The following is a 22,129-nucleotide window of genomic DNA, read 5'->3' as shown; positions in this document are numbered from 1 at the left end:
CTGGCATTTTGCTGCCTAGCTTTATGAGGAAAGTTTGCTTTGTCCAATTTCAAGGTTGAATATTGCCTGTATTAGTTTTCCTTATTGTAACACCATTGCCTAAATAATTTTGTCACTCAATTTATTTTATTGTTTTACAATAAGCTGTCTATACTATAGCTTACAATAGAAGAGTGGGGTATCAAAACAAGCCTTTCCTCCAACTTAATAGACACCTAGTTGGGGGTTGATATAATTTATCCTTGTGCACCCATGCTCTTTGTCTAATTGTTCTAAGGCAAAAAAATAACTAATCTGGCCAAATTTTTCCCAATTTTATTTTCAGTTTGGTAGGGATTCAATGCTCATCCCACAGTTTTGTGTCAAGATGGTTTTCAATAAGAAAAAGGAACACTTACTATTTAATTTGCAATTAGAGGTAAGACAATGGGGTTTAATAGAGAAGCAGAAGGCTATGGAAATGTATATATTTTATTTATATTTAAATATCCAGATTCATTAGACATCTACAGCTGTCTGTCTATTCCTTATAAGCTAGACATCTTACCAATTTTACAGCACCAGCTAGATGTCTATGTCACATGTTACATGCAGAATTTTTTTGCAGCTGCTGATATTTTGAATTTTTCTTTTCCTGTTTATGTCATGTCTTGCTTAAGTGGAAAAGAATAATGAGGTCACCAGGCTCCGAATATATCTACCTGCCAAAAGTGCATACTTGTTTGTATAACAATCTAGTCTGTAGATACTCACCAATTACCTGGTCGCCTAGAGAAAGTATGTTTATATATGTTAAAAATGTATTTCTTTCTCTATTAGAAATTACATTTTTGAGAAAAAAAATGTCTTAAATTGGCAGCACACTTTTTGAAAAAAGAAAATATTTTATGTGCTTAAAAAAGTCCTTTTTCCCATTATTACTTTTAACATAGTGCTGATTTTTAATTAAATAGAGAAATGTATTTTCGGTCCAGAACATGTGTACGTAACTATTTATCTGTTATCTGTTTTTATTTATCAATCACTCTATTATCTACTTTTCTTTTTTTCTCGATTAATAATGGGATACCATGTTTCCTATATTTTAATGAATTCAGGAGCACATAGAAATATGTGTCGCCTAATAATCTGTGACCTATCTTCTGGCAAATATTGATGCTCTTTCCCTGCAGCTAAAGTCAGATGAGATGTCATATAAACAGTACAATGCAGTAGCTTCATAAATAAAACATTTCATATTAAAATAAATATTAATACTTTAACATAAGTTATTGAAGCAAATGAACAATTTGTGTTTATGCAGAGTTTATCTATCCAGGGGCGGGACAAGCTCATCGGAGGCCCAAGGCAAATGCCTCAAAATGCATCCCCCTTTTACTGAAAATCAGGTGAATGGCTGTCAGATCAATGCTAGAAAGATGTCCATGAATAGCACAATATTCTGCGTAGGATGCAATTGTGTTACACACTCTATGGCAATCTTTACTACAGTGCTTTGGAATATGCCATAGTCAAGTTCTACAACAATTCAGAGGCCGCTGTGTAATTATAAAAATTAAAGTAGTTTTGGTAGAATTACAGTCAGTCATAGGCCAATGTTCACATTATGTTTTACATAACATTTAGTGGCTCCATTGTGGCTTATGTCCAGACCCCGCAAAATGGGATTTGGGCATGATGGGGCCATTGACAATAACGATTCAGATGGAGTCACAGTGCACTGTGTCATACATCACTTTCAGCCATATACAAGAATTAGAGAACAACAAGACGTAGTACACTACGTATCAGTCTCTACCTCAACTAGGCATATACAGCTGAAAACAATGCACAACAGAGCATACTCCATCTGAATTGTTATTGTCAATGGATCTGTAAGCACATATGCCCAAATCATACTATAATATTGGAGTGTGTGCTATCCAATAAAACATCGGATAGCAGTCTGATGTATGTGCAAATGTGAGCGCTAACTAATACTTACTAGTGATTGTAGGGGTCTAAGCAGTTGTGCCCACATGAGCAACAATTGAAATAAGTCCTATCTTTTTATTTATTTAAATCATATTTGTTGTACATTTTAGGCACTTTTTTTTCTATATATTTTTATACACATTATCACTGTGCATCCTCTAACAATCACCACTATAGGGAGCTAACAATATACACATTCATGAAGCCTTTATAGAATTCTATGACAGCTGCAATTTCAAATTAAAGGGAACCTGTCACCACTTTTTTAGCTATAAGCTGCGGCCACCACCACCGGGCTCTTGTATACAGCATTCTAACATGCTGTAAATAAGAGCCCAGGCCGGGGGTATAACATAAAAAACACCTTATAATACTTACCTAAAGGTTGCGCGGGGGCCTAATGGGCGTCTCCATTGTCCGGTGCTGGCGCCGCCTCTTTTGGCCATCGTTCTCCTTCTTTTCTAGCTGCAGTGCATGACAGGTCCGATGTCATACACACTCGCCGGCATTCATGTCCTGAGCAGGCGCACTTTGATCTGCTCTGAGCAGGGCAGATCAAAGTATTGTCATGCGCCTGTGCAGGACTGGCGAGTGTATATGGCGTAGATGCGTCATGCACTGCAGCTTCAGAAAGAGGATGAAGATGGCCAATAGAGGAGGCGCCGACACCGGACAACGGAGACACCCATTAGGCCCACCGCATGACCGTTAGGTAAGTATTATAAAGTGTTTTTTATGTTATACCCCCAGCCTGAGCTCTTATATACAGCATGTTAGAATGCTATATATAAGAGCCCGGTGGTGGTGGCTGCCGTTTATAGGCTGAAAAAGAGGTCACAGGTTCCCTTTAAAGAAACCATCAAATTAAAGTATTTACCCCACAGCTATATGTCAAAGTGAAGGAACAGAGAGAAAGCGAAGTAGGACAAAAGGAAAAGGGGAGTGTGGAAAAGTAGTTAGCCAAAAACAAACTGCATGTGCAGTTTTGCTGCCTGCATTGTGTATAAAGATGATGATTTATTGGGAAACGTTTTCTGCTAAAACATTTTTTCCAAGCATTCTTTGACTTTATTTTAGGTTGCTGTGCCTGGGAAGGCATGCATGGAAAATTAGCCTTCATAGGGGTTTTTGCACAATTTTACAAAATCTGACACATAGTCAGAAATGTTAAAAAGGAAAAAATAAATCATCTTCAACCCTTTCTTTAATGCTGTATTCCTTTGTTTATAAAGTAGTTTGGAAGATAGTTCTGGATAAGAGAGATACAGTTTAAAGAACTGAGCTGCCAGATGAACTGACTGATTTTGTTGTCAAGTCATTCTGTAGTCAGCTTTATACCATGATATACAATGAGACTGCAGAAATAAAACAGGCTTTTATTTTCATTTAACCTTAGTAATGTGTTATAGACAAAAATACATGCTTTTAAGTAAAAAAAAATATATAATGGTATTCATAGAATCATATCCTTAAACCCTTTACTGACATATGACATATGGTTATGCCATATGCCGGCTCCCTGACTTTGACCCTGGCTCAAGAACTGGGCCCTCATCTTTCCTAGCAGATATGGCTATGATATTCAGTCATCTTCCTCTAATAGCCATGTGTGGAGTGGGTAGAGAGGAGATCTGCCATTAGCTGTTAACCTGTTAAATGACATTTTAAATTTCTGAAATAAATCAATAAATGAGAACAGGTTGCCAAAGAGATTTCCCTTATGAGAGATTACAAATCTGGGGCCACAACTTCAGACATTAGTTTTTATGCCATAATGAACCACCTTATACATTATAGGCCAACTAAAAAACATATGCATAAAATTATGTTATTGAACTCAATGCTTATTTCGTCTCAAACACCAACTTTGTTTGTTATAATACTGATTAAAAAGTCAAGATAGACCTTCAGCAGCCTGGATCAAGCTATGCAAGAAGCAGACGAGTAGACATTAAATCATTCCTAGAAGTTCTTTCCAGGACAATCTAACAAAAACATCTTTATGTAAGACAAGGATACCAGAAATATTCAACCAAGAATATAATGTAGCAATTGATTAACTCAGCAAAGCAATCTGATTAATTTACTATTAGTTTTCCCTTTTTTCTTAATGAGCAAGAAATCATTCTTTTATCACATATGATTATTAGATCATAAGGGTGTTATGAACACACTTGTGATAAATTATGAAAAATAAGGTTTTCCCTAAGACTACTACACCTGACCAGCCTGGTTCTTTTACAGAATACTGGTCCCAGCTGCGCAGTCCCTAATGGTCCTTCCACACACTAAAACCACACTAATCAGATAACTCAGAAGACCACTCTGACCAATTGTTCCCTAAAGGTACCATCACACTAAGCAACGCTCCAGCGATCCCACCAGCAACCTGACCTAGCAGGGATTGCTGGAGCGTCTCTACACGGGCAGATCTCACCAGCAACCAGTGACCAGCCCCCAGCCAGCAGCGACGCGTGGAAGCGATGCTGCGCTTGGTAACTAAGGTAAATATCGGGTATCCAACCTGATATTTACCTTGGTTACCAGCGGACACCGCTTAGCGCTGGCTCCCTGCACTCCTAGCCAGAGTACACATCGGATTAATTACCCGATGTGTAGTCTGGCTATGTGTGCAGGGAGCAGGGAGCCGGCACTGACAGCGTGAGAGCGGCAGATGCTGGTAACGAAGGTAAATATCGGGTAACCAATGAAAGGGCTTCTTGGTTACCCGATATTTACATTTGTTACCAGCGTCCGCAGAAGCCGGCTCCTGCTCACTGCACATTCAGTTGTTGCTCTCTCGCTGTCACACATAGTGATGTGTGCTTCACAGCGGGAGGGCAACAACTAAAAAATGGTCCAGGACATTCAGCAACAACCAGCGACCTCACAGCAGGGGCCAGGTTGTTGCTGGATGTCACACACAGCAACATTGCTAGCAAGTCGTGCCTCAGCAGCGATGTTGCTAGCGATGTTGCTAGCGATGTTGCTTAGTGTGACGGTACCTTTAGCCGACATTTAAGATTCCACAAACCTCCTTAACAAACTGGGGGAAAGTAATGAATAAAACATGAAAAAACAAAAGTAATAATGAACAAGGAAAAACACAAATCCAACAAGCTGTAGTTCCAAGCAGGGTCCACTTTAGAAATATCACCAGAGAGGAATGGAAGGCTGGGGAGGGTTTATAGAAGAGACCTGTTGGCAGAAAGGCAATGAATACAACATGTGTAAACACAAAGACAAATTATTCAGAACCCAGACAGCAACCAAACCAGACTGTGGTCCAGTGGCGATGGAAATGGACCACTGCACAGGAGGCTGCCAGAATAAATCCATAGCCTGACAAAGAGTCAAGCAAGTGGTCTCATGCCCAGGCTCTCCTTAGTAAATAAACTCTTGACCCTTGGTCTTAATTGACTTCTCTATGTTTCATCACTGTTGTCAGTGCTGAAATTGTGTACATTCTTTGTGGAATATCTGAATGGTGCATGCTCAGTTCTCTTCTTGCTCTGTGTAATGTCATCTTCCAACCCTTGCACAATCTATCACTGATGATATTTTCAGGAGCAGAGGGAATAGCTGTGTAACACATTTGTATATCACATCATAACAGTTAAAATTAACCTATGGCCAATATAATTGACAAATTATATTGTACTTAATCCCTGGCTATATTTCTCCAAACCAAGTGAGCTGCTTCGTTATGGCTGACCTTATTCACTACTGGTTCTGGGTTGTCCCAGCACAATGCAATTGGAGTGCAGTCAGACTTTTGTCACTATATGACATATAAAAGGCATTGTTTTGTGCCTGACACGAATGTCATTGAATTAAATATTGTTGTGATATAAATAGCATGTTATGGTGCACACAGGCTTTGTAAATCAGCCTATATATGATAAAACTTTGGATGGTACTTTCAAGGGAATTGTACTTGACACTAGTTTAGAATTTTTCTTGAATATCCACTTAGACATCAAGTCAAGTAGACATGCAGCTGGTGCTGCTAAGTAGGCATTTTTTGGTAATATTATGTAACATTAAGTACATATAAATTGTGAGCGGCACTGTAATGTGGTATTTAGATTTTCACTGTAAGGACATTGATAAAAGACCAGTGCAAATTACACTTTTATAGTAGGGCTCTTTGAGGGCAGTGAAAAGCAAAATGAAGACCATTTTAGACAAATTCCTGCCTATGCCACTGGTCTCAATACCAATAATTGTTAAAAATGTAGTGAGTTTAGGTGTGCACTCAGATGACTTTTTCCGCAGAAGCACAGATATTGGCTTTTAGATTGTAAAAACACCAGTATCCAATAATTTCCCTTTCTTCTTTAGATTCTTTATTTTTAGCATCATCTTTCTTTAGTAACTGAAAGATCAACACTGACTTTCCTGTTCTTAATTTCTTGATTTTTAGGCCAACTTGGATATTTGCATTGAATGGTAAATAACATGAAGAGTATCTTTACTAAAGTTCTGAACTATAACAGATTGTTCGTGATTGTTTTAAATTTTACCAATTTTCACCTTTCCATATTTCTTCTAAAGAGGATCAATGTAACATCTTTTGTGCCTTGCTACAGTCTATACATTGTGATTATTAGTGTACAAAGTAATTTATATCTCAGCATAATTACAGGATGATGTTTATATCATAGATGTCATAATATGTCACTCGCAGACATAAAACAGTAAGTAATGGAAGAGCAATGATTGCTTTTCTGTCCCTTCCAAATACAGTTATCACCTCATTGACCTGCTTCGGGCATACCTATCCATACATGACACTCTAAGGGATAACGTCATCTTACAGGCTAGTTACAAAATCAATACAAAGCCCATTTCATAGATACTCAAAAAAATACATAGCAAAATTCAATTATTAAGTTTGCATGAAGACGGTACAACAGTATCTGAAGTAAACAAAGGTGGTGGGAAACAATATTTGTCCATTTAATTTACTTTAAGTTGCACAAATATATAAAAATGAGAAAATGTTTTTAAAAAAAATGTGAAAAACACCAAAATTGTGTTTTTTTTGGTTGCTGCAATTCCATAAAAAATGCAATATGAAGTGATCAAAGCATATACCTAAAATAGTATAAATAAAAACCTTGTCTTACTGTGCAAAAAACATAAACATAACAAAAAATAAACAAAAATAATAAACATTAAAAAAAAAAAAATGTTCAAATCAACCCCCTTTTCCCCCCAATAAAAAAAAGAAATTAAAAAAAGATACACATCATGTAGAAAAAAGTCCAATTCATCAAGATGTAAAATAAATCAACCCGATCTGATAACGATAAACAAAAAATTGAAAAAAAGAAAAATTGCGAGGTTTCTTGGTCACCACAATGCCACAAAAATGCAGTAAGAAATCATTGAAACGTCATATCTACCCACAAGGGTAAAAATAAAAATTGTGTCTAACCTTGCAAAAGACAAGTCCTCACACAGCCCCATCAACTGAAAAATTAAAACATTATAGGTCTAGTACATAAACGACACAGTCAAAAGTATTTTTTTTTACAAATGTACTATATTTTTTCAACACAAAGATAATAAAATATTATTTGTAAAAACAATTTAAAAAAACAATGTCAGAATTCTGTGTTTTTCACATTTTTACTGCACTGGAAAAAAAATTCCCGTGCTCTAGATGTCATTCAAAAGTGCAAGTCATCCCACAATAAACAAGTCCTCACATGTTTAAGTGGACCAAAAAATATAAAAGTTATATCCCTTGAAAGAAGGGGAAGAAATAACAAAAGAGCAATAATGGAATTTGGCCTTGTAGGGAAGGCGTATAGGCAAAGATAGGAGTGCATTACAAAAGATGATTAGCATAAAGACTGCTGCTTTTCCCTTCTTATTCATGAACTCCTGTGTTTGGCTCAAGAACTGGACATGTGAATGTAGTCAAAGGTGGCTATCAGTGATCAGTGGATCAGCCAAAATTTGAATTGGATGGTTATCCCAGATTTTACAGAAAAACTCAATTTACAAAGACATTATTCTTTTAGGAACTTAATGTGCATTATTATTCCTGTCTTGTGCAGGTAAAGATGCGGGCTCAGCGTTTGAGCCAGCATCAAAGGCAGGGACACGACCTTTGGCATCAGGGGTCCTTAAGTGGTTAATAGCACTCTGTATCTGTACTTGTTCACGTACTGATTGGTGGTTGGTTAATGCAGCGCTATTTTAATACGCCATTTATTATATTGTTGGCTGGACAATGCAATACAAGCACTTTTACTATTTACCTTTTGCGCCTCCTGTATTCCCTCATATTCTGTAAGCTTGGGAGCAGGAACCTCACTCCTCTGAAATCTGTTGAGTTGTGTTACTATATAATGTCTCATATTGTCTGTACATATCCCCTTTGATTTATAAGGTGCTGCGGAATATATCAGCACTTAAAAAATAAAATGTATTGTTATTATTATAAAAACGGATCCGTTGCATAAGTTTTTCCATACGTCCCGTCCGTTTTTTGACAGATGCGGCTTAATACTGAGCATGCGCAGTGCAAAAAAACGTATCCGGCCGCCGGATGTGGTTTTTGCCGCAGGACGCCGCATCCGGCGTCCATAGCCTTGCATTGTAAATCGCGCCGCATCGCTCCGGATCCGGCGCGATGCGTTTTTTTCGCCGCACAAAATAACGTGCCAGGCAACGTTCCATCTGGCCGCCGCATGGGCTAAATGTGCCGCATTCGGCAAAAACGGGACGCAACGCAAGGCCATGCGGCACAATACGGCGCTAATGCAAGTCTATGCGGAAAAAATGCAACCGGCGGCAAAAAAAAAATGGTTGCGTTTTTTCTGCTGCAAAGCACCATATTGTGCCGCTCAGTAAAAACCAGATGTGTGAAAACAGCCTAAGAACATGACTAGACGAAGAGAGAAGGAAAATTAGGACAAAATGGTAAAAAATAAATGCACTGAAACAATATTCCTTATAATAAGTGAAAAGAAATACCAGTAAGTACCAGATGAAAGAAAAATGTATTGCTGGTAATAACTACAGTATAGAGCAAAAGCAAACAATACTTGCAGAGTGTCTGTTTCCTCTGGGATGCTGTCTTTATTTCTGCCATTGACACACTTTTATACATGATATTACTTTTTTGCCTTAATAAAGATCTTTATATTTTAATTATTTTATGCTCTATTTGTTAAATGCCTGTTACTTTTTTTAAGTAAAGTAGCCCCATAAAATATGTATGTGATAGCTTGTTATTAATATATACCAACATTTATTTTTCTGCATGTATTACTGGATTATTTTCATCAATATAGTAAAAGATGTAAAACGTTCAGGGTGTTGCAGCATTATAACACCACATAACGCAACATTACTTTGTGAATAGAACACTTACCCATTATATGCTATAGTCAGGTTCATGTTCGTTTTTCCACGCTAATTGTCTTAAAAATAAGACATCCACTTTTTATTCGATTAAAGGGGTCAGTCAAAAGAATGGATAACACTCAGATGCCATCAATGTGTCATGCGCGCTATCCATTTTTCAAGGGGTAGAAGAATGAAAGTTTTTTGCTTTTACAAGTGCATTTCAATAAATTAGAATATCCTCAAAAAGTTAATTTATTTCAGTAATTCAATACAAAAAGGAAACATATTTTATAGAGTCATTACACACAGAGTGATCTATTTCAAGTGTTTATTTCTGTTAATGTTGATGATTATGGCTTACAGTCAATGAAAACCCAAAAGTCATTATCTCACAATATTAGAATATTATATAAGACCAACTGAAAAAAATATTTTACACTCAGAAAATGTTGGCCTACCGAAAAGTATGTACAGTAAATGCACTCAATACTTGGTTGGGGCTCAATTTACATGATTTACTGCATCAATGCGGTGTGGCATGGAGGTGATCAGCCTGTGGCACTGCTGAGGTGTTTTGGAAGCCCAGCTGGCTTTGATAGCAGCCTTCAGCTCCTCTGCATTGTTGAGTCTAGTGTCTCTCATCTTCCTCTTGATGATACCCTATAGATTCTCTATGGGGTTTAGGTCAGGCGAGTTTGCTGGCCAATTAAGCACAGGGATACTGTGGCGGTTAAACCAGGTATTTGTACGTTTGGTAGTGTGGACAGGTGCCAAGTTTTGCTGCAAAATTTACTTTCATCTGAAAACAACACCTTGGGCCAGTGAGCAACAGTCCAGTTCTTTTCTCCTTGGCCCAGGTAAGAAACTTATGGTTTTGTCTATTGGTCATATGTGGGTTGACACAAGGAATGTGACACTTGTATCCCATGTCCTGGATATGTCTGTGTGTGGTGGCTCTTGAAGCACTGACTCTAGCAGCAATCCACTCCTTGTGAATCTCCCCCAAATTTTTGAATGGCCTTTTCTGTCAATCTTATCATGGCTGCGGTTATCCAGGTTACTTGTGCACTTTTTTCAAACACACTTTTTCCTTCTACACAACTCTCCATTAATATGCTTGGATACAGCACTGTGTGAACAGCTAGATTCTTTAACAATGACCTTTAGTGGCTTACCCTCCTTGTGGAGTGTGTCAATAACTGCCTTCCGGACATCTGTCAAGTCAGCAGTCTTCCCATGATTGTGTAGACTACTGAATCGGACTAAGGTACCATTTTAAACACTTTGGAAGCCTTTGCAGGTGTTTTGTGGTAATTATTCTACTTTTCTGAGATAATGACTTTTGGATTTTTGGATAAGGCTGTAAGTTTTAATCATAACATTAACAAAAATAAACACATGAATAGATCACTCTGTGTGTATATAATGTATGTTTTCCTTTTTGTTTTGCGTTACTGAAATAAGTTAACTTTGTGAGGATATTCTAATTTATTGAGATATACTTGTATATGCACTCAAGAACAAAGGTGTTGTTCTAGTTGTTGTTCAGATAGTAAAAATTAACACGGATCAAAAAATTATGACAATTAGATCTTATATTTTATGAACCCCCCCCCCCCCCCCATATCCCAATCCTCCAGAAAAAAAACAAAAAAAATAAGTCTGAATGAGCCTTTACTTTTTTTTCTGGCTTAGAAATCGCCTTTGTCCTTTTAAACACAAATGCAGAAAAAAGCAATCTGATGCAATGTTGAGGAAGTAATAAACACAGAAACTTTGCAAATCTCACTTTCAGTTATATTAAAGGCACAAGTGACCATACATCTGGAGAGGAGCATTTGTGTCATTTTCGCTAATAAAAAAGGCTCAAGTCACATCTGTAGCACTGTATGTGGGAACATGGTAAACTTGTTCTGCCATGGATATACCTGTAAATCAAGGTAATCAGCACAGTACATTACAGGGGAAATTTTGAAGCAACAAGCCTTACAAACAGAATAGCAATCATGAGATTTAATGCATTTCTGATGTACATTTAAGGAATTGACACTGGGCCACAGATGTACACGTGTTGTGTTTTATATTGCAGAGATATAGCTTGTGAGAACCTATTATAGCATATCATCACCAACAACTAGTAGGCTAGGAATGGGAAAAATTCCATCACACATTACTTGTGCAGATGCATTAGGGAAACAAATTGCACTCGGAATTGAAAAGTCACAGGCTTATTCTGTCTTAATAAATTCCTGCCAAAAGGCTAAGTGCAAGGCTACAGATACTTCCCAAATGTTGTTACTGTATTATCATCCTTGACATCTCAAGGGCTGTCTGTGGTATTATCCAGATATCTCCTCAGAGTTCTCCCAATAAATCTGTTCTTTTAACCTATTGTATGTTATATACAACCCCTTTAACTTAACCTGATTGGCAGGAAGCAATTCCTTCTTGTTCAAGACACATAAAATGTTTGACTTTTGGGAGACCCTATGATATATGCAGCCTATAGCACTATACAATCTACTATCATTATGTATTAGCATTCACATGTAAATGTTCTATTTCCTACTATAGTAGAACGTTTTTAATGGAAAAAATAATGTAATATGTAGCTGTAGCAGAGCTAAAGGAGTTGTCTGTCACAACCTGGTAACCTACAGAGCAATGGTAAATCATTGAAATATTAAATTAATAAAAAATAAACAGGTCAAATTCAACTTTTTGTGATCTATGCATTAAAATTAGAAATGTCTGAACCTATTGGAATTCTTATTTACCAGATTTGACAAATTTTTCCCAAAATTTTGATGAACAGCAAATTGATTTGCCATGAATTGCAATACTGCTGTGACTGAGACGAGTGATATACCATATGACTTTCGCCTGCTGGAGGAAAGGGAGGCCAACTGTGAAGAGTGTTTGGTAGTATTAGTGTCCAGACAGCAGCTTCCAGTGTCTGCATTTTTTTCTTTTACACTACCCCATCCATAATCTTTGTCTCTTTTTCTTTTACCATACTTTTTGCAAAACACTACATTTAAAGAAGTAATTCACCCATATTTATTATTTGCTAAATTGATATTGTGTTGAGAAACTATATTTTTCTCAAATACTTTATGTTGGCAATAGTGCCTGTGAGTGGAGCTATTGCAGTCCGCTATTCCCCATCACTTAACCCCGGGCTCCGTGACCTCGGGGATCCGATGATGTTACGTCAACTTCCTGATCATGTGACATCACCTCAGTCTTCCTGAGTCACTGGGCTCTGGGCGGTGTTTCATTGCCCGTCACAGCCCAATGTGGCTCCTGCTTGCAGCACTCTGCTGTGAGGGAGGAGGGAGCTGGGAGCTGATAGGCTGTGAAGCAGGGCTGTGCTGAGTGGTGAAACACCACCCACAGCCAATCACTTACAGAGACTGCGACCGGCCGCGCTGATGTCAGGTCAGCAGGACGTTGATGTGATATCATCGGATCCCCGAGGTCACAGAGCCTGGGGATCAGGCGATGGGGAGCAGCAGTCCGCACTAGCGCCACTCACAGGTACTGTTTCCAACATAAGGTATTTGAAATATTGTTTCTCAACATAATATCGATCTAGCAAATAATAAATATGGGTGAACCACCCCATTAACTTTCGGAAATCTTATCATGCCAGATATATATATATATACATATATTTATATATATATATATATATATATATATATTTATATATATATATATATATATATATATATATATATATTTAATGGTATTTTTCTCTTATTCTCCTTGAGCACCTGTGGCTCTTTATTCAGGAATGTAATATTTTTGTCAGTTATCAATGGATTATTGTGATAGTCTACTACTACTGTGATTATCCATATTTATTGTGTCAGTCACCACTTCTCCAGTCAGTTCATGGAGATATTTATGTGGAATTTATGTCCTTGCTATACATATTTTAAGTTTCCTATATTCCTCTTGCACTATTATTGGGGTGACAGTTGGTCAACATGACTCTCAATAGGGTTACTCAGGGTCAGACAACATAGAGTTAGAATTCCATATTGCTAACTTAGGTTGCCAACCTCCTTGGTTAGGTAGGGATACTCACAAGGTATAGTAACAGACCCCCCCCCCCTTCATTTTTATCTATATTATTGAGCATATTGTTATTTGCCTTCTGACACTTGGGTGTCTTTGTCATTTGCTGTTTGGCCTACATCTCAATGCATCCAGCTTTTCAGTGTCCACTGTTTATAATATTTATTTAATAAAGATATATTTGTAATGGATTTTTTTCTTTAGGTTGGTAACGTGCAGTGGTTGTGGCGGGAGCTGCATGATAGAGAGCTAGGATGGGGTAGAAAAAGGAAATGTGTGGCTGACCTGGCAAACATTATTATTTTAACCAATGCACACATTTGTAGTAAATAAGCAGTTGTGTATAAGTTTCATGATTATCGTGATTTCACTTAAAAAAATAACTTGGCTTGTGTATCTCAAAATGCAGAAATTACACATTCAGTGACACACAAGCTTTGAATGCAGAATTTAGTCTTAGTTCTATTAGTAGAAATGGGACAACGTGTGGAAGTTCAGGTTTGGTGGGTTCAACTGGACTTTAGTTAAAGTTCTGTTATTGACCCGAACTTGACCTAAATCTAATTGGAACTCACTGATTAGGCATTTTGGCTTTCTGCCCATATACAGCCAGCAATAAATAGGGCACTTCTGGGGCATGGAGGGGTTTATTAATTTTTCTTTTGTATACACTACATCTGATAATGTTATTTTTAGCCCCAGTGTGAGCCATTCCTACACTGCAAGCAGCTTGCACTAAGCCAAGCACCGAGCATACCCGAGCACAGCTATGCTCACTATAGTGGTATTTTTTTGTAAAGTCTGTGTTTGGTACGAACATCAAACTTTACAGTTTGGGTCTGCTCGTTTCTAACTATTAGCAATGAGGCATTTAAGAAACATTAAAGTGCTATTAGTGCAGTATATTACAGATCTAATTATCCACAGACACACTGCTTGACTACACAGCTTCAGCAGTTCCTTATTTATCACTTGAATCTTTGAATTAGCATTCACAGATTGATACTATTAGGGTATTGTTCACACATTGTGTTTTTACAGCACTTTTGTTTATACTATTTTTTACAGAATTTTTCTAAACTGATTAGTTATGAGATTTGTCAATAAGGTTAGTTGTATTCAGAAAAATACAGCAAAAACTGTTTTTACAGTTCATAATTACTTTCAATGTGTAAAAAATGCTTCAAAAAGCATAAATAATTGACTTTCTGCAGATTGTCCAAATTCCTGCAGCACTCACATTCAGTCAGCTGCTTGTGCAAGAGATTTCTGACACCTTATTGCTTTTACTGACCCTATAAAACTTAGGGGTACTTTGCACACTACGACATCGCAGGTGCGATGTCGGTGGGGTCAAATTGAAAGTGATGCACATCCGGCATCGCAGGCGACATCGTAGTGTGTAAAGCCTAGATGATACGATTAACGAGCTCAAAAGCGTCGTAATCGTATCATCGGTGCAGCGTCGGCGTAATCCATAATTACGCTGATGCGATGGTCCGATGTTGTTCCTCGCTCCAGCGGCAGCACACATCGCTGTGTGAGAAGCCGCAGAAACGAGGAACATCTCCTACCGGCGTCACCGCGGCTCCTGTAGGATATGCGGAAGGGAGAAGGTGGGCGGGATGTTTACATCCCGCTCATCTCAGCCCCTCCGCTACTATTGGCCGCCTGCCGTGTGACGTCGCAGTGACGCTGTACGACCCGCCCCCTTAATAAGGAGGCGGGTCGCCGGCCAGAGCGACGTTCCAGGACAGGTGAGTCCATGTGAAGCTGCCGTAGCGATAATGTTCGCTACAGCAGCTATCACAAGGATATCGCAGCTGCGACGGGGGCGGGGACTATCGCACTCGGCATCGCAGCATCGGCTTGCGATGTCGCAGCGTGCAAAGTACCCCTTAGTGTGAAAATTTGCTGGTGTGCATAAAAAGTACCAACAAAAAAACCCTGCAAAAGCTACTTGTGAACACTCCATACTCCTATTTTCAATCTGGCACACCAGCACTGCAGTAGTACACCACTATCACATTAAGCCTTTTTATATAACTATGCTATGTGTTCTGAGCAGAGATGAGCGATGTTCGATGTTCGAGGTTCGCCAATTTCATGTTCGAGTGATTTTGTGGGGTGTTCGAGTCGTTCGACAAATTCGAACGATTTGGTAAAAGTTCGGTAGTTCGAGTTACGTTCGAGAACGGTTCGATCAACAAGAAGCCTCGCTAGTTACTAGCTGCCTTTTCACTGTAATAGTGTGAGTCACTGTGAATCACGCTATTATCAAAATTCAGCGTATAGTGTGCGGGGGGATGGGGTTTAGATCAGTGCTGCTGCTGAGTGCTGAAAGAATGCCGATCGCCATTTTTTTTTCCCCTAACCGCGCTTAAAGTGGGGCGGGCCAGGCTGTCAGCAAATCACACAGACACACACTGCAAAGTGGATTTTTGCCAGACAAGCAAGGGCTTGTGTCATAGGCTGTGCATGTCACATGTATTTGCTCTATCAGATCCGGCCATTTTCCCCGTCGCCGCCATTATGTCTCTGCTGTGGCTGGCTGACAGTCACTGCTCCCGCTCCCGCTGCTGCTACTGTGTGCACTATAGCCATACAGTGCAATCTTCACAGCACTTTAGGGATTAGCTTTAGGGATTAGGGATTAGGGATTATTACTCCTTGAAATGTAAGCCCTTTTCAGGGCTGCATTACAACCATTCATAGGCATTGTTACTAGGCTGGTCCATGCAAACACTGTGCAGGGCTTTAGATAACAGCGTCTGGCTACATCAGCTCTGGCAAGTCCTTGCTGCATTTTTTCATTGGCAGGGATAGAAACTGAAGCTTCCTTTGCTGTCCTGCTACCTACAGCACCTGTGCATTCTACCCTTCTGCCCATTTTTGCTACGCTATTTTTACAGCAAACAGTGCTGACACTTAGTGGCATCCAAAAAGTGTCTGCTATACTAACTTAGTGTCCCACTGGTGCCAAGCAAGGTCCACCACCTCTGCATTCTACCCTCCTGCCCATTTTTGCTACGCTATTTTTATAGCAAACAGTGCTGACACTTAGTGGCATCCAAAAGTGTCTGCTATACTAACTTAGTGTCCCACTGGTGCCAAGCAAGGTCCACCACCTCTGCATTCTACCCTCCTGCCCATTTGTGCTACGCTATTTTCATAGCAAACAGTGCTGACACTTAGTGGCATCCAAAAGTGTCTGCTATACTAACTTAGTGTCCCACTGGTGCCAAGCAAGGTCCACCACCTCTGCATTCTACCCTCCTGCCCATTTTTGTTACGCTATTTTTATAGCAAACAGTGCTGACATCTAGTGGCATCCAAAAAGTGTCTGCTATACTAACCTAGTGTCCTACTGGTGCCAAGCAAGGTCCACCACCTGTGCATTCTACCCTCCTGCCCATTTTTGCTACGCTATTTTTATAGCAAACAGTGTTGACACTTAGTGGCATCCAAAAAGTGTCTGCTATACTAACTTAGTGTCCCACTGGTGCCAAGCAAGGTCCACCACCTGTGCATTCTACCCTCCTGCCCACTTTTGCTACGCTATTTTTATAGCAAACAGTGCTGACACTTAGTGGCATCCAAAAAGTGTCTGCTATACTAACTTAGTGTCCCACTGGTACCAAGCAAGGTCCACCACCTGTGCATTCTACCCTCCTGCCCATTTTTGCTACGCTATTTTTATAGTAAACAGTGCTGACACTTAGTGGCATCCAAAAAGTGTCTGCTATACTAACTTAGTGTCCCACTGGTGCCAAGCAAGGTCCACCACCTGTGCATTCTACCCTCCTGCCCATTTTTGCTACACTATTTTTATAGCAAACAGTCCTGACACTTAGTGGCATCCAAAAAGTGTCTGCTATACTAACTTAGTGTCCCACTGGTGCCAAGCAAGGTCCACCACCTCTGCATTCCACCCTCCTGCCCATTTTTGCTATGCTATTGTTATAGCAAACAGTGCTGATACTTAGTGGCATCCAAAAAGTGTCTGCTATACTAACTTAGTGTCCCACTGCTGCCAAGCAAGGTACACCCTCTCTGCATTCTACTCTCCTGCCCATTTCTGCAACGCAATTTTAATTTCAAAATGTGCTGATACTTTTAGGGGCATAGTAAAATTGTCAGGGATACTACCTTTGGGTTCCTGTCCTGTCAAGCAAAGTACAACACATGTGCATTATACACTCCTCTCCATTTCTGCTACGCAATGTTTAACTGCAGGTAGTCCAGGCAATTTGTGACGACGGTGCAGGCGTGGATATAATGTTACCTTCATCCAAAGATGGTTCTCTTGATGTCTGAGAGAGCTCAACACCAGCAGCTGTTTCCACTTCAAAAACAACTTACGACCTGCCAATCACATTGCCTGTAGCGGGTATAGGGGTGTAAGGTCTGCGTCAAAAAACATGTGTGACTGCTGTCCCCACAGTCAAAGATGATGAAGAGCACGCAGATGCACTTGATGGGGCAGACGGTGCTTGCACAGCCCCGCTAGGCCGCATTGTAGCACAATGAACTTCCCATTGCGACTTATGAATAATTTAAAGGAGTGTACAGGGGGGGCGCCCCAGTATACAGCAAAACCACACAATATGAAAGGGACTCTAGGCAGTTGGGTTGATAATTGATTGCTTAACTTTCCAAAAACAAACAATAAGAACAATGCATAAAACTGAAAGAATAGAAGAATCTATTCACAATTCCAAAAGCCTACACCCCCTATGCTGCGACACTCGTAATGGCGATTTACACCAACGTTTGCTAACCAAGGGACTGTCTAAACAGTTGCCCACTACCTGGTAATCCCTCTGCGTAGCAGGAGTATTTGTGTGTGTGCGCGAACACGACTTGCCAGTGTTGCATCAGAAGAGTTTACAACTTATCTACCTAAACATAGACAAAACCCATTACGCCCCTGAATATCCTTGTTTGCTGAAGCCTCACAGATAAGGCAGATGATAACAGTGTGAAGGGAAACCACACAGCTCAGCAACACAGTCCTGGAAATCTTGTAAAGCAACAGTCAATGCAAACATGTGTCGCTGTCCCTCAAAGATTTTAACTGTAACTGACAAATTGACAGAGCAGAGGCATCAAGTCTTATTGTCTATATAGTCGGCCTAAGCAGAACAGATATGTGTTTTGCTAAGAAAACAAAGTGTTGCGTGCACGCATTGCTGTATGGCCCCAGCCTATCGTACCCGGGTACTGTGGTGTCCAGTTGCCATCAATATAGAGTTTACGATCCTAAACAGTATAGACAGCACCGGAAGAATGTCGATCTCCGGCACAGGATGCTGCTCACATGCGTTATGGTCCTCCTCACCAAACTCCAACACGAGTCTCCTCACAATTAACCAAAGTGTTTCCGTGGTGGCTCCTTGCTGTAACGCACACCTTTAGCTTTTCCTTCACTTCACAGACAGCACCTCCACCTCTGCTCTACAAGTCCTCAGCTGAAGACCGTTTTGTTATTGCTTTAGTGAGAAAACAGTCAAAGGCAGCTGCAAAAAAACAGCAGTCCCTTGTGGGTAGTCTGCAACAATGCATGCAATGAACGGCAAATAAGCATGTTGCATTCACAGTGGATAAAGCTCATCAATACACCCTCACGCTATCACTTCATATCCATGTGACAGTTCATGGACAAAGTGCTCTAATTAGTGATTTTTTTGGACTCTACTTAGAGATTGGTGACAAATCATACAGATGACATGACTTGGGTGATCTTTTGCGATGTATTAAAAGCCCCAGGCTAGGCACGGCTTACAGCCCATGCAACCTGCAGAGCCACCACAACTTCTGCTCAGAGGCAGAGTTGTGTCTGAGGATTCAGTTGTTGACGTGCTTCCAGTACTTTGTCTCTGTCCATGAAGACGAAACGTAACCTCGCTGTCAGTAGCATCCTCCTCCACCTCCTCTGCTGACCTCATCAACTGGCTGACTTTGGTTTGAAAGTAAGTGGGGTCTCCAACCTCATCATCACCCTGTGTGTTTTCACTCCCTTGTCCTGACTCCTCGGAGCCAACCTCTTCCTGCCCTGACTGAATAGTAAACTTGTCGTTCCAATCAGGTATTTGAGTCTCCTCAGCATGTTCTCCATTGTCTCCACCAGGATGAGTTACAGTTTGGGAATGAGGGTGTACATTATGATCAGCACCTTCTTCATCGGGTCCTGGATCAGACTTACAAAGTTTCTGGGCATCAGTGCAGATCATTTCCTTGTCTGTACTCACTGTAGCTTTGTAGCAGACCTCTGATTCCCAGGCTATTGTGCGACTGAACAGCTCTGCCGACTCAACCATGTCTGTTACCCCATACTCAGCAGGGCGGGTGGAAACTTGAGAGCTGTTTGGAAGCAAGTGTGATTGGGTTGACGCCACAGAGGAATGGAGTATTTGGGATATTGAAGTAGGGGTGGAGGCGAGGCCACTTGATGGAGCACTGGAGATCCATTGAAGCAACTGCTTTTTTGTTGCCTCATCTACATTTGGTAGTGATGGTCATGTCCCTGAAAAAAGGGATCATATCAGATTATCCAAGGGAAGAAGTAGACCTCTTATTTTGGCTGGTAGTTGGTGTTACAAATCGGTGCCGCCATTAACACAAGCAGCCAGCTGCGGTTCCAGTTGCGCCCAGGTGTCAGTTGCCATTTTTGTCCGTCCCTCGGGTCGTCCAGCTGGCTGCTTCCTCCTCCACGTCTAAGTGTGGAGAGATGGCTAGTGTGCATGCGTGTGCCGATTTACCACAGACACAGCCTAAGTACAGTGTTTCGCCTAGTGAGCATGCTCAGCATGACTGTGCCATTCCTGAGGCTAAGTCCTCAGTTTGTGCTACTGTGCATTCTCCCACACTTAGTGCGAAAAGCCTCTTTGTACAGGTACTTGGACTCCGTGCCGTGTCTAAGTCCTGTGTTGCGCTTACAGAGCATGCAGAAGCTGATAGTCTGTTTTCTGAGACTGTTTTCAGGCAAATGAGCATGCTCATGCACTTACTGCATCATATGCTAGGTCTATAGAGGAACTCAATGGCTATGTCCGTGAGGTGTCATTCCATGATAGTTCAGAAGGCATCAGGTGTCTCGATGATGTGGCCACTCCGGACTGGCTCGCAGAGGCTCGCCCCTATGATTTCGCACCTCATCATTGTTCGTCAGACAATGAATGGTGAGGTGTTTGGGGCGTGGCTGCCATGAGGTCATCATTGAAGTGGCGGTTCCGGATAGGCCGCTGGTTATGTCACTGATGACGTGGCAGTCTGCTTTTGGCTCATGGAGGTGCATTGTGGTCCACCCTGGGTTGGGGCGGACCCAGGTTAGAAAAGGGGCTGGAGACAACAAGGAGGTGCAGTCTTTTATTATGCTCAGACAGAGAACACCTCCATGTGTTGAACCCATTGTGGCTTGAGGCCAGAGGTAGGCAGGGATAGGGCGTCAGTGCAGGACACCACCACACTTGGTAATGCAGAAAGGTTACGACCATCACCTGTCCTACCAGTCCTGCTACTGCAGCACAGTGGCATTAACAGGGCTGCTGCTGCTGCGCCTGCTGTCCACAGGCACACGGACAGCATACCAAATAGCCCCTGAGTTGTTAACAGGGAGTTTCTGGGCTGGGTGGGTGTGTGGACCCTGTGACGCAAACAGGGTTCCCAGTCTCCAGCTCTGATTGTCGTCTAACTCGGTTCAGGCTACTATTTGTTTCAGAGGCACCCAGCTCAGTATCCTCCACCTAACCTTCGGGTTGCCAGCATCTCCTTTTCCATCTAGGAGAACGGTGAACCCCGACTGGCGATTGGGATATATACCACCTTATCCAAATCTGCCAGTCCCCCTGTAACAGATGGTGTTTCTTCAGCAGATGTTACTGTGCCTTAAGCACCAAACCCACGGACACAAACTTTTTTCCCCTTTCCAACACACCTGTTCCCCTTTCCACCAGCATATGGCCTTTTTCCACTCATTTTGTATATGACCAAATTTGCAACTCTGCAGGGACACCGTACTCAATGCCGTCTCAGCACAGCATCCACCCCTCAGTCCCTCATATGTGGACAAGTGAAAGACCATTTCCTCCTAGCCATGACAAAGTGTTGAGATTAACTCTGTGCAGCAGTAGTGTTTAGTGGAAAAGCCGATCTAAGAGTGCATACCAGCTTCTGCTGATACTCCTGCATACATGTGTTTCTTTCTATGGCAGGACTTATTTTGCCAAATTTTGACTTGTACCAGGGATCTAACAGTGTGGCCACCCAGTAGTCAGCATTCCTTCGAATTCGGACAACCCGAACGTCAAGTTGTAGGTAGTTCAGCAAGAAGGCGCTCATGTGTCTTGCGCATCCAGGAGTACCAAGTCCTTGCTGTGTTGGTGGTGGAGAGGTGAGAATCATGCTTCCTTCCTCTGCCCTCTCCCCCCAACCTCGCACAACACAAATGTGATCAAGCTCTCCCTCATCTACTGAGTCTTCTATGCCCATCGCCAGTTTGTCCTCCATTTCTTCCTGGGCTCCTGCACCTTCCTCAACAGTTTGGCTGATACTATGCGCCCTTGTTAATCCCTCTCCCCAACCATCCCATGCCTGCCGCCTTGGTGCTGCTGAATTTGCGGACCTTGTAGATCTTGTTATCCCTTCCTCATATGACTCCTCCTGTACTTCCTCCCCTTCCTCTTGTCCCACCACCTGACTC

This window comes from Anomaloglossus baeobatrachus, chromosome 6 (assembly GCF_048569485.1).
Source record: "Anomaloglossus baeobatrachus isolate aAnoBae1 chromosome 6, aAnoBae1.hap1, whole genome shotgun sequence".
In the NCBI taxonomy this organism is placed as follows: Eukaryota; Metazoa; Chordata; class Amphibia; order Anura; family Aromobatidae; genus Anomaloglossus; species Anomaloglossus baeobatrachus.
Note: the sequence above shows the minus strand (reverse complement) of the source record.